Raw genomic sequence first — 17,082 nt, 5'->3', positions numbered from 1 at the left:
CGCTGCCCGGGCGAGGCCGAGGCCGAGGCGGCGCGGGTAGGGGAGGGAGGATGGCGGCAGGGGAGGCGCGGCGGCGGCGCTCGGCTCGTCGCGGCTCCTCCTGCCGCCGCCGCCTCCGCCGCAGCTCCGGCCGTGAAGCGCCCGGTGTGCGCCCCCCGAAACGGAGCGGCTGCCCCGGGGACCCCCCCCCCCCCCCCACTTCACCGCCACCCTCCTCCTTCTCCTCCTCCTCTCCCGGCCCCTCCATGCTGGCGCCGCCCGGGCGAGCCTCCCCCGCCCTCCGCTCTCCCGCGGTCGCCATCCCCCCCCCCCCCCCCCCCGCCCCGGGCCCGGTCCACGGTTGTGTGTGGGTCGGCGGGCTCCGCGCTCCCGCCGGCGTGTTTTAAGTCGCGTCTGCGCGCCGGGGGACCCGGGCGGGGGGGTCTGTGTGGTGTTGGGTGAGGGGGGGTTTGTGTGTGTGTTTGTGTGGCTTTTTAGGGTGCGCGAACTCCGCGCTGGGCCGTGGGCCGCGGGTTGCGTGGCCTGCTGTCACCCCGGCGCGGGGGGGCGGCCGCCAGTGGGAGTTATTGCCAATAATAACAATAATAATAATAATAATTAACGACAACAGGGCTCGGTGCCGGGGGTTGGGGGGGCCGCGGGCACAGCCGGAGCCCCGGCTTTCCAGGGGGAAGGCGGCCGCTGGCGCTCATGTGAGGGGCTGTGGGAACAGCGTTTTCTTCTGAAAGTGAATCAGGATTTTTTTTTTTTTTTTAAAGTAAAGAGTTGCTGTTGATCCACGAAAGACGCGCGCTAAAGTTTTCGAGGCGTCAGAAATGACGTGCCATGAGTGACCTCGTGGAGGCGAGGAGGTACGCTCAGTTTGGCTGGAGTTCTTGCGTAACTGGGGGGCTGGGGCTTGAGGAGGCTACTCCGTGTGCTGTTCTTACCGGTTAAGTAAACTGGAAGGAAATTGGCTGCTGCACTTATCAAATGATGCAAACGTGACTTATCTGGCCATGAACAGCCTACGTGCAGTGTTTACGTTGCAGATGAGCCTTTGGGTTTGGCTTTAATTTCATACACTAGTCTTTTCTATTTTAACACGCAGGTTTAAAAAGTAATTTGGACGGTGCTGGTAGTTTATTTCAGTATAGCCTACAGTAAACATGTACTCTGCACCATGCAAATTTTAACCATGACACTGAGAACGGAAGAGGAACCACAACACTTCAAAAATTAATTCCTTTTATTTAATTTCATGAAGGTCGTAGTTAAACTTTTTTGTAGAATCAGCCCCAGCCTGTATTCAGGAGAGGGTCCTAAAATACTTACCTTAAAAAGAATTGCCGAGCTTGACCATACGTGTGATAGTAATGTACAACAGACTTAAGTAAATGTTCTTGTCAGGATGGAAAAGGCCAAAAGAACAAGAGAACAGAGAAAGATGATGGTAGATTCATAATCAACAGCAAGGTGGATCTAATGTAGAAAAGTAAAACACCGTCAACCTATTTGTTGGTTTTATTTACACATTGGGAAGATTCTTGGTTGGAAGATGTCTGTAATAGCTTGTATTATACAATGCTTTCATGGGAGCTGGGCCATTAAAATGATTAAGGGTCTGGAACATCTGACATAAGAGGAGAGGCTGAGGGAGCTGGGACTGCTCAGCCTGGAGAAGAGAAGTCTCGGGGCGGATCTCACCCACGTGTGTAAATACCTGATGGGGTAAGTAAAGATGGCAGAGCCAGGTTCTTCTCAGCGGTGTTGAGTGAAAGGACAAGAGGTGATGGCACAAACACAGGCAATTCAATTTAAACGTAGGGAAAAAAAAATCTTCTGAATTCATTCAAACAGTGGAACAGGTTTCCCAGAGAGACTGAGAAGTCTCCATCTTTGGAGATGCTCAAAACCCAACTGGACGCAGCCTTGAGCAACTTGCTGTAGCTGACCCTGCTCTGAGCAGGAGGGTTGGACTAGACAATCTGCAGAGGTGCTTTCCAACTTGAATGATTCTACAATTTCTATGCTAGTTTTTTCAACAAACGTAAAGTGCATAGAAAATTATAATGAACAGCAGGATATCCTGTAAGGTCTTTGGTTCCAAGGACATTTTAATCGGTCTGTCATTCATGTAGGGAATGGAAGTCCGGAATACAGGGCTCATTACCCTCAAAGAGTCAGTGTATCCAAATGTTAGGTCATTGCAGGGGGAGGCCTCAGAAAAGATGGGATGCCATTGAAGGGCAAATGGCAAGATGTTTTGTGAAGACCTGAATTTTAACTTCTTGACTAGTTGGCCATTCACCCTGTCTGTGTGTAACCGTTCCACCTTTATCCCCGTGTTCTTTACTACTTGGGAGCCAGAGAGCAGCAGCTTTTGAGGCATTGGAGGGACATTTTTGTCCTGATGCAGCCATCACCTAAATGTTGTCCCCAGCCACCATGGTTTCCAGTAGGCCACAAACACCCTGGTATGATCAGGAACAGGGTAACTCCCATCAGGGGAGCTGCCAGAAAGGAAGCCATGTTTACAACTGATATTCACAGCTGTTCCTGCTCTCACTGCTAACGGGGGAGTCCAAGGGCAGAACGCACTTGAAAACTGCAGATATGATAAGTATGCTTGCACCTCCTTGGAACAGCATAGGTTAACTTATTTGCACAAATGTTTTTGTAACCTGCGCTTTTTGGAGTGGAACAGGCAAATGATAAAAATACATTGTAAGCAATAGGATTTCTGACCTTAATTAATGGTTAGGTTGGGTCAGATTTGATACACCAGAGACAGAATATAGCTTGTATATGAAAGTTTGTAGCGCTCAGTTGTTCACAGTCCTCTGAACAGAGCCCTTACCTTCCAACTCTAATTTTGCCTGTGATCCTGTGTTTCTTTATATTTTTCCCTAGAGCTTGTTTTAGTGTCTCTCAGCAGTAGGTACCATGCTGTATCTGACTTTGCCCTCACAAAAGCAAACGAGGCTGATGGCTTTTGCTGAATGTCCTCTTAAAATTATACTCGTACTTAGCAGTCACAGAGTTAGTTCTGAAGGTACATGCTGGTAATTTCTTACTTGGACACTTAATGATCATGTTGGCTGTTAAAGATGTTACGATCAGGTTCTATCTAGGCAATCTTAAAAAGAGTTAGCGTGTCCTTCAAGTCATGAAAAATTGGTACGGCTGTAAGTCAGTATGGCCAATAATGTTTGCATACATCTCACTGCTGATAATTTACTTGTGAATAAATTGTAAAAATCGGTAAAGAGCCATTTTCAGTCACGGTGCTTTCCTGTTTATCTTGTGTCTTATTTAGGTCCCTTTCCAGCTATTGGCAACATGCTTGGCAAACACCAGTGTGCTGAGTAACACTGCTAGATTTCTCAAGCTCTGGCTCCTCAATTAATAACAACCCTAGGTTATAAGATGCTAAATTGAGGGTCGTCAGCTTTGTGTTGACTGGTTTGAAGGCCTTTAGGTAAAGATGTGTTTGCTTCCTGATCTACAATGACATTGAGTTGTTTTATCATCCAGTTACATTATCATGTTTCCTTTAACAGTAGCAATTTTTTCAACCTTGATGAACCCATCAGCTGGTGATCAGTGGTCATCTTGAGTTGAATCAAGGTCACTTCAATGCACGGTAAACATACTGCACCTGCTGAAGTGATCCGTTCATGGTTCTCCTATGCAGCCGCAGTGATGGAGGGAAATTAGAGGCTGGGTAGGAAAGAAAGTGTGTGTGGGGGTTGTTCCCATTTCTCCCAGAATAGTCTGTTAATATATTTTAATGGAAATTCTACGAATAATTTTTCTGTCTTCCAGCTTCTGTTTGAAACTTGTCTATAAAAAAGAATTACCGTCATCTTATCCAAGGATCTGAAGTCCTCCATAACTTTTTCTGGTTTAGTTGTTAATAATACTGTGCATGCACCAATATTTACCTGCAATCATTTGATTAAAAAGGAATGGCTAAGGAGGATTGAGGTTGTTCGTAACAGTGGTAAAAAGGTTTACTTTGTAACTGTAGTAGCTGCTGACTTACTGTAAGGAAGAGTTGGAAAAAACATCTTTTCGTTTTAGCTGTCTGTGGTCCACCTTTGAAACTAACTACACGAGAAACGCAAGTTTGATGTAGTTAAATACAAAAACTTGCGCATGTGATTTGGAGGCAGTGCTTGTAGTACTATTGTCCACTAAACCATTTGTGATGTCCAGGAAAAATGAATTACCTCTACTAGTAACATCTCAGCTATTCATCCAAGGAACCCATGATACGTATCAAAGGCTGCATGCATTTGAAACAAATGAGGATTTCAGAAGAACCCAAACACCCGAGTATTTAGTATTCTTGTTTTCATACAGCTTGTATCATCGCCACTAAAACTGCCCCTGACAAGGACTATCAAGGACAAAGATCTTTTTAGTGTTGTAGCAAATGCATATTTCCATCGGTAGATGGAAAAAGGGTGGTGGAGTATGTGTTTCTGTTTTCCGTGTGACAAAACCAGCAAAATGTGTTCGTAGTTCATGAAGGTTAAATAAAGCGGTTTTCAGTCTACAAGCAACTCTGCAAGGTTTAAATTGTGAACTTTTGCTGGGATGGGTTTGCCAGCAAGGTCAGTTCCTTTATTAGAATTAATTTACTCAGGAAGAAAGGAGTGTCGCATAGAGCATCTCAACTAAAGTGGTGGTTTGTAGTATAAGCTACAACTGTACTAGGAGCCTTTTTTCATGCATAGTGTATTTGGGGCAGTTAAACTGAAAAGGAAACCTTGTAAAAATACGTTCCAAAGTGAAGGAAGTACGAGGGATAAGCGGTCATTCTATTATTACTATTTAATCTGCAAGTCCAGATAACCCTGGAGTCTTAAAAGTAAACATAGCAAAGGAAAGGCTGTCAGACCGAAAGTCTGCTAGACCTCATAAGCTGTTTCTCGACAGCAATCAGGAGAAACAGCCTAGTGAGAAGTACAAGTATAGGGAGAAGGTAGAGTGATACGTGCCTCAAAATACACTCCTGCCTGCCTTTGTCAGCAGAGGAGGTGGCTGGTCCATTTACAATAATAAATCTGAAACGGTTCGAGCCATTTCAGAAAGAGTGGTATCATCAGGGCCAGTTCCCATTTGTCTGAGCAGGATGAGTCAGGTACTAGTAAGCCAGCCCATCATGTCAGTCCTCAGCAAAATAATGGAAAAGAAAACACAAGATTTCTTTGATAAAGAATAAAAGGAAAAGAATATAACTAATACCAGTAAGTGTGGCTCAAGAAGAAAAAGATCTTGGCAAGCAAACGGACCCTTGTTACTTGAGTAGGTGAGAAGCTTCAGCACAAAATTAATGGTGTAGGTGGAGTAGACTTTGGTAATGTGCTTCATACTACACAGCAGTGAGTCTCACTTTAATACGCTAAATGGCTTAAAAGCTGATGGACTGACGGATCTGAAGAAATAAGTAACATTACGAAAATAACCAAACAGTTGGATTGTTCACAGAGGTGGAGCCTTAGTTATGGCCCAACACTTCCATCACGGTCTAGAAGTCATCATAGTATTGCCACTGATTTTATTTGTGGCTGTGACAAAGATGCTGGAGTGAGTAAGTACAGATGATGAGGAAAAGGCAATAACGCAGAACAGTCACACAGACTGGATTACTCTGTAAATGAAACCACTTCAATTGAAGTTCTGTCTTAATGTGTCCAAAACGCAGGATTATGTATCTAGGATTAATGAATGCAAATCATGTACCTAGAAGATATTGCTGATTCCTGGAAAGCAGAGGCTTTAGAAAAGATTAAAGGGACACAATCACAAGACACCTCAAAAAGAGTCTGCTATACACATGGGACAAAAAAGGCTAGTGCTCTTTAGGGATGCTAACAGTGGAGTAGATGATAGAAATAAGGTGAGTTTATATCTGCTGGATCCGCTTTTTTAAATAGACCAAAAACCAGAGAGGCCACAAAGAATCATAAAAGGATTTAGAGGCTTAAAAGGTCTTTAGCTGTTTAATAACAATAGGAACAAGAAAATAGAGATACATGAATTATATAGTGCTTTCCTGGTAATGGGAAGTCACTTTAGTCTAGAGAAAGATGTAACTGAAGTCGATAGCCAGAAGTTTAAACAAGATGCATTCAATTTAAAAACTTAGACTTGACTTTCTAAATGGTCAAAGGTGATCAACCACCAACAAAACATACAGGACAGGATGAGTTCTCCCCAACTTGATGCCTTCAGCTCAAAACTGGATGGCTTTCTGGCATTTTTGCTCGAGTCAAAGGAGTGAGTGAAATTTAACGGCTTATACCATAGAGAGATTCATATTAGGCCATCTGTGGCAATTCAGAAGGGGAAGTAAGTACAGGTATCCAGAAGAATGTCATTTCTTGAAGTCATATTTTTTAGTATGCTGATGTTTTCTATTTAAGAATAGTTTCAAATCATTCCTTTTGCTCTGTCAAGACATGCCCAGGCCTAGTTGCTGTGTAGTAGACAGTAAAATCTTCTTGTCCCTTTTTGTAGTCTCCATAGGGCTGATCAGAATTACTAAAGAATTGTCCAGACATTAGTTTATGTTTGTAAGTTAAACTAATGTAATTATCTAATACAAACCTGTGGAGACACTTAATTCTGTAGAGTCCTCCAGTGTCCATGCTTGGGTGCTTGCACTCAGCCAGCAGTGCCTGTTTCTCCCCTCTCTCTGGTCTCAGATACTAGAGGATTGATATTTCTAAATATTGCCAAGCCTTTTACTGGCAGACTGAGGCCCTATTCCTGTTTTTCTTTGCTGACTGCTTTAGGAAAGGAACCAACATCATCAAATTCAGTGAAATCACAGCATAGGGCAGGTGCAGTCAGACAAAATGGACACAAGGTTCTCCAAGGCGCAAAGTGATGTTAGGGCTCGGCATTCCTGCTGGACAGGGGAGTGAGCGGTGTATATGATTAATCTTTTTTGTGGGTAGGAGATCACAAGCCTGTAAAATGCCCAGATCTCACTACGCATGTGATCCATAGGCACCAAAGGACAAGTGCTTTATAACCGAGCATTCCTCTCCCAAGGCACAGTTCAAATGGTTTAACTTTGTTGGGCGCTAAATTGGTCACAAGCTGCTCACAAGTAGAGGCTTTCCTGTTCTCCAGGTGGCTCTGTTTGTTAGTTACCTGCCTCATTAAAGACAGGATAAAATCAGCACAGATAAAATCCAGGACAGTTACCTGCCGTATTCCCTAGCTTCAGCAACTAGCAGTCCTCCTGGATTTTGCTGCATGAGCTGCTCCCATGAGGCAGGATCCTCACCACGGAGCTCCAGCAGCAGCTGAACGCTGCGGCTTGGTGTGCTGCCCATCGCCCTCCCCTGGGAGGCTGCGAAATCCTTTGACCCATCCATCTGCACTTTCCCAATCGCCGCTGATTTTCGGGATGCTCCCCGAGAGACTTGAGAGAACTGGCTTGGCGTTGGCGTGGAAGCTTCACATAGTTTCTGGGAAACGAGGCTTGGAAAGCCCAACCTGGGCTGGAAAAGGTGCCCAGGCTGCCGCAATGCCTGGGTTTCGGGTACATCTGGGCTGATGTTTGTCAGAACAAATGGCTGGGCCACTGAGACGGGCACGCGACGGCTCATACCAACACATGCAGCGCAAAGCCACCAACTCGCTTCAACCCGCAGAGCAAAAGTGCCATACGTGCTCAGGGATACTGAGCCACCCCGTGGTACAGCTCGATAATCGCCCAGAAATACCCTCCTGTTTTGTTTAGCAGCATGGTTGAATTTGACTGTCTTATCAGTCTCCAAATTTAGGACAAATTTAGACAGCCAAAGTTGCGATGCTTACTGAACTGCCTGTGCATACAGGCAGCCAAAATGCTTGGGAGCCAAAGGCTTGATTGCCAAGGAAGATGAACGAAGCTGTAAGAAATACTTTCTTTTGATGATGAAACTAGTTGCAATGAGTGAAGTAATGAAACAAAGATTGACCTGAACAGTCATGTATTGGTACACAAAATAGGCTCGTGTTTGGTCTGTCTGTGCTGTGCTACCCAAGATAGTTGTAGAGAAAGATCCGAAGAGAGTCCAGGTATATACGGTCTTGTGGTGGTGGTATATAAAGTCCATAGGTTTGAACTGACCTAATAAGTTTAAATCGGTGAAAGTGTTGTAAGGCCAATATGAAATCTCTACAGCTGTGTGTCTCTCTTGGATAACCTCTCTATTTAGGATTATAGAATGGTTTGGGTTGGAAGGGACCTTTAAAGGTCGTCTAGTCCAACCCCCCTGCCACAAGCAGGGACATTTTCAACCAGACCAGGTTGCTCAGAGGCCCGTCCAGCCTGACCGTGAATGTTTCCAGGGATGGGGCATCGACCACCTCTCTGGGGAACTTGTGCCAGGGTTTCACCACCCTCAGCATAAAAAAATCCATCCTTGTATCCAGTCTGAATCTGCCCTCTTTTAGTTTAAAACCATTACCCCTTGTTCTATCATAACAGTCCCTGCTAAAAAGTCTGTCCCACCTTTCTTATAAGGCTTCTTTATATATTGAAAGGCCACAATAAGGTCTCCCCAGAGCCTTCTCTTCTCCAGGCTGAACAACCCCAACTCTCTCAGCCTTTCCTCACAGCAGAGGTGCTCCAGCCCTCTGGTCATTTTCATGTCCCTCCTCTGGATTTGCTCCAACAGGTCCCTGTCTCTCCTGTGCTGAGGACCCCAGAGCTGGACGCAGAACTGCCGGTGGGGTCTCACCCGATCGGAGCAGAGGGGCAGAATCGCCTGACCCGTATCCCTTAGGACTGCGAACTCCACCAGTGCGTGATCACTGCTGCCTCCAATCTTGATGTCACCGATTAGCTCACTCGCGTTGGTGACCATCAGGTCCAGTATCGCATCCCCTCTGGTAGGGCTGTCTATTACCTGGCTTAAGAAGTGTTATCCGCCATGCGCTCCGGGAGTCTCCTGGATTGCCTACAGCTCGCTGTGCTGCTTTTGCAGGAGATGTCGGGGGGGTTGTCATCCCCCAGGAGGACGAGAGCTGGCGAGCGCGATGCCTCCTGTCGCTGGGGTAAGAAGGATTCGTCAGCGGGCTCCCCTCGATCGGGCAACCTGTAGTAGGCACCAACCACAAGGTTGGTTGGTTCCCCTTTTTGAGATTTTTATGTTAGCAATGTGCAGCGTAGTGTCACTTATTTTGAAGCTGACATTTTGCGTTATACAGGTTTTTAGTTGCTCATAAAACTTTTGCCAGCTTGCACGAGTCTGAAATTTTCCATAAGGGGTGTTGGCCTCAAACTGAATTTTTTTGGGAAGATTCCAGACACAGTTTTTTCAGCTGCCTGAGATCAAAATGCAGATTATTTGCCCTTGCTAAAAAAACAAAACCAAAACAAAACTAAAACGAAGGGGTTTTTAAATTGAAAAGTTAAAGAAAAAAAATTTACATTTAAACAGAAGGATGGTCCTTGTGTTGAGCAGGGGTCCCTGGCATCCTCTGGAGAACTGCCAAGTTATTTGGCTGCATAAAAGTCTTTGAAATAGCTTGGTTTACAAATATTCAGTAGACTTCTAAATACTGAGTTGTTAAAGGTAGGGTTTCACAGGCAATTTTATTTCTAGCGCTTCCTTATTAAGTGCTGTGCGAGCTTAAAGGAATTTTTAATTGGGTAGGGAGGTTAATTATTTATTTTACCATTTCAAATAACATCCTCTTAGTTTGAACTCTCATTGGCTTAGGGGAAGAAAGGTAAAAAAAAAAAAAAAATCCAAGATTTACCTTATAACTCTCTAAGCTCACATTTCATTTGCCTTATTTGTCCATGAATCAAAGATATCACCTCCAGAGTTGTTGGCAAGTACATGTAATAAAGGTAAAAGGACTAGTAAATATTCAACCTGATACATTGCTGGAAGTCAGCACTGACAGATCTTGAAAAAGAAAGGCTAGAGAGGATTCAAAGAGTTAAAAGGTATTTCTCTTTTCGGCTAATAAAGTTGTAGATGGCCCTGAGGGCTATCTACTTCAGTGACTACATAAGCATTGCATTTTGAAATAGGACTGCACCAGCCCCTCCCAGTTTCTCCAATAAATAGTTTAACAAGACAGCAGGGCATTACAAAACAAACCATTACACACAAACCCTCTTTTCAGTGAGACTTTAATAGAAACAAAATTTGCTGCCAGAGTAGCAGTAAAGACAACACTGATTTTTAGGGTTGTATTTTTCGATTCAAAGCTGTGTTATTTGCCCTCTCTCCAGCAAAACTCTTCTGTAGCTACATTAATGGTGCTTTGGGTAAGCCACAAGGCTACTTTGAAACCCTTTGGTGAAAGATCCTGTGTAAAACTGAAAATTGAGTTCCTCTGGCACAGATATGAGCAGCTTCTTTTCTCATCTTTACATAAAAACACATCATATAGGATTGGACCAACAGGACTCCAATTGAATGGAGCAAAAGGAAGAAGCAAAGCACAAATTAAACTTCTAAAAGTCAAGGGTTCTCTGAAGAAGCCCCTCGTCTCTCCCTGTCCTCACCTGACTTGAGGTGCGGAATCTGCACTCTACTTTAATTGATAGGAGCTTGTGATCTGCTTATACGTGAAGCAGCTTTGCAGCACTCCGTCAGCTGCCAGGTTGCACAGGTAAGTACTGAGAATCCACTTTTCTGTGACGTGACGTGTCAAAAGAGACCTTTCAATAAAGCTCAAAATCCTTTCAAAGACAAATGTGAAGTTTTAACTGGAAAAGTAGATTCCCAGCATGAACTACAAATCGGTAGAACTGCAACAGCGTGAAGTAGCCAGTAACGTAAAGGAAGAATTAGGCCTTCAGGAAAATAATTTCAGATCACAGTTTCCAAAACACTTAAAGCACAAGCTTACCTTTAAGTGCATAATGGTCCCACTGGTGTTAACAGGACAATTTGTGTGCCTAAGGCATACAGGTACACAGTTTGCAGGGCTGTCCTGGCGTTCGCTGGCTCAGCACGTTTAACACGCGTGTTGCCAGACAACTAGGCGAGAAACCAAAACCATATGGAGAATATGGGAATGCTTGCAATCGCTGTGGAAGGACTAATTATACTCTCATAGCTTTTTTTTTTTTTTGGGTGAAAAGTGTGGCTCCACGTCAGATTTATAAAGGATTAAGTTGTATACAATTACTGCCAAAGGAATAAATGGGAGACAATTTAAGGAAAAATACTTGTTGCTAAACTTTATGTTATCAACAGCATTTTGGTTGTAGCCAGGAAAAAGTACAAAAGAAAAAGCATCCTTCTGTACACCCAGTGCTAAGTCACTGAGGTAAAAAAAACTTTACTGAAAACCTGCAAAGCTGCAACTTAATTCTGTATGTATAATAATTAGGACTGTGTTGCAAATGAAATATTTTGAGATTCATAATAGGTTACGTAGTCAAATAGATGATAAGCAAAAACAGGAAGAAAAATGAATCGGAGAACCTTAAGGCACATTTGCAGGAGAAAATGCTTTTCGGATCTTCATCATAAACTAAGTAAACTGAAATAACTGAACACAGAATTGTGTAATGTTTGGCAGGGGAAGAGGCTTTCTAAATAACATAATGAATCCTGTGTAGTACATTAGATTTCTTTACAAATGTCCACAGAGAGGCAACAAAGAAGAGTTGGTGCCCTGATTTGTTAGAATCCTTAGGATTGTGGTACATGAGACTTAATCTGTGAATCTTTTTTTTGCAAATGTAATGAAATATTAAAAAAAGGTATACTAGGCTTTAGAAAGCAACTACTTGAACTGCAAAGTTGGTGTTTTATAAATGCATACCCTGCAATTTCTTAATGAAGCCTTCCTTAATGCAAGTAAATATCATATAAACATTATTTCAGCAGTTTTCATCCATGCTTGAACATGGTGTTCTGGTTCCTTGTATTTTATAAAAGACATTGAAGAATATGTATTTATTTGAATATTTGAGGCAATTCCTTCAGCAAGACGCCTGTTCCTTGGCACCAAAAGTCTCTTGCCTATTCCTTCTTCATTGCACAGTACCCATGTTAGGAGACTTTGTTTGTTTGTTTGGGTCTTAATCCTTTCAAGGTAAGAAAGGAGGAGAACTTATTTATGTACTTGTAACACTTACATACAGTTTTTGACTGTCACAGCTGTTATGTTATTCACCACATACCAAAGCCTCTGTAAAAATGTTTATTCTACCTGGGTTTAGTCTGGAAAGGCATGAAACAAGCACTTCTGCTATGCCAGTAGGATGGACTGGAGTCGTACTGGAAATTAGATGTGCACGTATAGATGTAGCTTTACAGAAACAAGAGCAGCAACACAAAGCCAGAGCGCATTTGTCATTTTAGCATCATGGTAAATGAACATCAGCTATTAAGCCAACTGTGCCAAAAGAATTATGGCAATGGAAGAACTGATGAATGACAAGTATTGTACGCAGAGATTGGGGATTGCAGTAAAAAGGCAACTGAATGTATCGTGCATGCACAAGCACCATCGTATGGTCAGGAGGTGACAGGGTCTGGAAACCAGCAGTTTGTGCAATGCTGCTGTTGTTATTATTAACGGCAGGGCAGCTGTTTGAAGCTTTGTCAATGTTTAGCCCCAGCCTTGCAGCAAGAAGTGACCCAGAACGGCTCATGGAAAAACAGCAGAAACTCCTTTTCCAGCAGGGAGCTAGAAGGAACTTTTGAAAGGGCTACAAAACTAATGCAACAAAAACATAATTTTAAAATGCTTTTGGATTTTGTATATACTAGAACAAAATCAGCAAAGATGTTAATTGAAAATTCATGCTTCACCCCTCCAGAACAAAATCTGAGATTTGGCTGGAAATGGCATTTCCCAAATGCATACTGAAGTCTCAGAAATAATTTCCAACACAGCGCCTTAACTGTGCACCATTGCACAAGATATCTACTTATTTGAAGAAGCATGATGTATTACATCATGCTGCCTTCTTAAATATTGAAGTAATGCAGCCTGGCACAGCAATGTCTTCAGTCAGCATTGTATCCTTTAACAATGCTTTAGTTCAACTTGAGCCAATACAAAATACTGTATGAGAGGTCAAACCTCCTCCCTGTTACACTGTTCAAAACCACTCGGTGCCTCAACCAGGAAAACAGAGCAGGACAGAAGCTAACGTAACGACTGTTGAACTAGCAGAACTGCTAATCACCCTCGTTTTTCCCCCCACCACATTTTATTTTGGCTAGTTTAAGCGAGTTCCCTGTGAGACACTGGGAGAGCGCTCTGAAAAATTATCTATGAAACCGTTTTGTCACCTGAATAGTTACGTGCTCCACCATTACGTATATTTAACGCCTGCAACAACAAACTTTATACATCAGTATATAACCACAGGGCTCTGGTGATTATGTACAGCTTAAACTTTTACTTTTAGGAACTAGGCCTGCATGTTAGAGCCAAGGTGGTTAAAGAAGCAATGTCTTTTTGCCTTTATAGGTAAGAATACAAATCAACTTTTCCTAAAACCTCTTCTTTTTAAGATATACAATGCAACAAAATAAAACATCATCCTACATTTTTGCTGAGTCCAAGTCTACCCATGCTTTGGAGACTTTCTATTTTTCTCAGTGTTCTATAGCTGTTTCTTTGTACAATGAACCTCAGTAAGCATCGTGCAGAAGTACAAGCTTTTAGCTTTATTTCTTTCCTGCATCACAGGTTTACTGTAGTTTCTGCACAGCCATTCACTGATCTTTTTCTAGAGAGGTAGTGTTATTTATATGCAACAGTGTAAGTAGCATAAGTATATATGTACTAATGCCTTAGAGAAAACTTCGCTATGAAATTAAGATAATTACTCTTTCTCTACACATTTTCGTGAAACCAGGGCTTTGAAAGCCAACCTAAGGTGTTAACAGCAGCAGCACTGCAACTCTGGGAAATGCTCTCTTCATATAACCTCCTTGTTATACACCCAACCAAAATGCAGATACTCCACCCGTACTCTCAGCTGTGCCTCCTTTCTTTAATCAGCTCAGAATAACTCCTAAAAATAATGAAGCAGGGGAAACTGCCAGAATTTGGGGGCAGGAAAACCAGAGATGTTTTGGGTTTATTTCATCCATCATTCACTTGCATTTTTACTGCTTGGAATTGCAATCTTACAGTTATAATATCCTGGCTCGAACTGCGTTATCAGCGTGAATTAATAGATCTATAGAACTGATAAATGCACACAGCCTGGGATATAGTATTAGTTTAATGGAGATAGAGTGCAAAGTCATACATATAAAGTCTTAAGTTACATTAGGTATGTGAGAAAACATGAAGGTTATTTTCTACCTGGCAAAAGCAAAATAGAATTTCCCATATTCCCCGTCACCTGAAACCTTATGACAGAAATTTAATTTTAAATCCAAGCTGCCAACAGAAAAGACTGTCTCTCATCTACATCTCTCCTTTCATTTCTAAAAAAAATAAATAAAAAATATCAAGTTTTTCAAATCTGTTCCCTCATCCGATTCACTGCACATCTGTACAAGCATTAGAGCTGAAACAACATGTATGGGCAGCAAGCACCCAGGAGCAGGATAGGTCTAAGCTTCAACAGCAACCCAGGCTTCTGCTCCTTTAAAGCAGCTGTATGACCGCCACTGTCATTAATCTGACATCTCCCTATTTTAGCAGGTTCATGCTTCTACAGAAGTTACGAAGGTGACTGACCTTCATTTTAAAGGTTCCAGTAAATGCATTTTTCCTAAATTTTTCTTTATGGCAAATTTAAGGTAGCAGGTGATTTTCTTGCCTGTTACACAGCAAGATCTGAATGGAAGAGAGCTTGGAACAGGGCACTGGGGAGACACTTCTATGTCTTTTGTCACTGTTAGTAACTCAATGCTAGTCTATAGACAATGAAATCTTCTGTACAAATAGGGATGGGCAGTAAAGGGATCACTTTTACCTTTCATTTTCACAGAGAGAACTGGTGGGAGAACAGGTAGGGAGAAAAGAGGAATAAACTGAACAAGCTCTCCTGTGGGTGTTACTCCACTTTGGAGTAAGTCGAGTTTCCACCTGGAGTTAACTACAATCACAGTTCTGAACACTGGCCCTCCAAATCCCTGTAGTATCCTGACAGTTGTTGCAAGTCTTGTGCTGTGAAGAGCGTACATAGAGCGGATTCAAATCCACCCGTAGTACCCCGAGTGACGAGGACTTCAGCATTCTACGCTGATGTGGAAGAGGTGCGAGTCCTCGCTGTAAATGAGGTATGTGACCCTTGATAGTGGGAATAGGGCATTTCTGCTCTCTTAAAAAATGTTTTGCTCCATCAAGGTTTTCACACTTACCTGGATGGGAAGCAGAAACACTAAAAAAAACCAAACCAAACCAAAACCAAAACAGAACCCCAGAGGACTGTTCAAAAGCAGTTTTTCCACTGAAGATAATCTCTAGCCACAAAGGCTCAGATATACAGTGTAGTGCTGGAGAGCTGCTCTAGGTCAGGGGTTGCACACACACCTTGGAGAGCAACCACTCCTTCCTCCTCTCGTTTCTGTTCAGTTTTAAACTTGACTTCAGTTGCATCAGAAACAACAGGAAACTAGCATCCACTTTTCTTAAAAATAACCTCATTTCCATGCATAAAATCAAGTGAAGCAGCAGCCACCCCACTGGCATTTACAAAAAGCTGAAGTGAAGAACTACTTGCAGTTTTGTCCACCTTTGCTTCCTTAAAATCTAATTCCTTAAACTAGGTAACCAATCTGAATTTTAACAGGGCAATACAGTATTTGTGATACAGATAAACATAATGGAGAACTCTGTTTCTTAAGTAGCTTAATTTGAGTGAACCAGCAAAAACTAGCTGGAATGACAGCCAGCCAGCATCTCTAGCTAGTTTTAATACAAAACCAATCACAGGTCAATCAAAACAAACCAAACCCAAACCTGGTAGTAGTTAACTTACACTGGTCTGGTAGGTTTCTTCGATACCAGAAGTCTTTTGCAAAGTATTTGTTGATGTAATACATTCTCCTCCCCACAGTGAAGAGGTACCACTACACTAGTGCCCTCCTAAAACCAATTACCAAAATCAGACAGATGACTGGGAGAGAGTCAGTTACCTCGGTGTCAGTACTGGTGCCATGCGAGATGCCCTGCTCTATCCAGCTACCACTCCAGAATGCGGCAAGTGTTGACAGCTGCCCATTCCACACGTGTGCCCTGGCTAGCCAAGCCCTTTGAAATGCAACGGCACACCTACGTTCAGGGAGCTAAATCTGACCAAGGGTAAAAAAAAAAATAAAAAAAAATAAAATCACTCTGAAACAAATCAGAGCACTCACAAGTCATCTGTTACTATTTTCATCCTGGCCAAGAAAACTGAAGTAATTTTCAACTTCCTTAGTTTTACATGGTGTTTTTTTCTCTCGTCATTCATCTGAATCTCAGCATCACAATTCAGTGAATGCAGAGTGGGTGGACACAGACACACCAGCACATAATTTATTTACACTTACACTGTTCATACTTGGCTCTCCGATGCTGCAGAGTCATGTGCTTCACGTGTTCATCGAAGTCTCAAAATGTTCCCATTATTCTTCACTCATGCCAGCAGAGTCAAAGCTTTCCAGTTAGAGGAAATGTAACATCTTGGCAGTAAAAAAAGAACTTGGCATGTTATCTGTCCCCCAGCCCCTACCCTGGTGTGATAGGATATACAGCACACTGTTGATGTCATACGTAAATCATAGCTGACACCTCAGACTACCTACACGTGCTCCTAACCTCCCTTCTTCTCTTGGAAAGGATCAGGAATAGACGTTGGGCCAGACACACTATTCCATAACAACCGTCCCACTCTTAAGCAACTCTTTTCTGCACGACGCAGCACACGTGCACAATAACAAACCTAAGCCCACCATCAGAAGGAAGTGGCAAACACTTGAAAAATACAAGAAACTGCCTTGGGAGAGGGCTGCAGCTGCTAAAAAACCCTAGCCCAGCCTGGAAGAGCTACCATGAAAGTAGGCTGATGCAAGAATGGGCCAGAAGCAAAATTTGCTACCCTGGCACTTCACTGCCTCTATTCTCTCTCTAGTTCCCACCAGTTCCTGTGTGTGCTAT

General features: G+C 42.9%; 1 long non-coding RNA gene across 8 annotated transcripts in view; it reads left to right on the top strand.

Annotated features, from left to right (window-relative positions):
• LOC104314552 (uncharacterized) overlaps positions 1-17,082 on the top strand; it is a 31,175-nt gene that overhangs the window by 635 nt on the left and 13,458 nt on the right. For 3 of the 8 annotated variants that reach the window (XR_011324946.1, XR_011324947.1, XR_011324948.1), the window contains exons 1-3: positions 17-851; positions 8,670-10,623; positions 14,930-15,221. This is a non-coding gene — a long non-coding RNA (uncharacterized lncRNA). Of the gene's footprint in view, positions 1-16; positions 852-8,669; positions 13,548-14,929; positions 15,222-17,082 lie in introns of those variants that run through there. The other 5 variants (XR_011324945.1, XR_011324944.1, XR_011324943.1 and 2 more) reach the window with 3 other exon arrangements.

This window comes from Haliaeetus albicilla, chromosome 6, assembly GCF_947461875.1.
Source record: "Haliaeetus albicilla chromosome 6, bHalAlb1.1, whole genome shotgun sequence".
Classification (NCBI taxonomy): domain Eukaryota; kingdom Metazoa; phylum Chordata; class Aves; order Accipitriformes; family Accipitridae; genus Haliaeetus; species Haliaeetus albicilla.
Note: the sequence above shows the minus strand (reverse complement) of the source record. Positions and strands in the feature narration are given on the sequence as shown.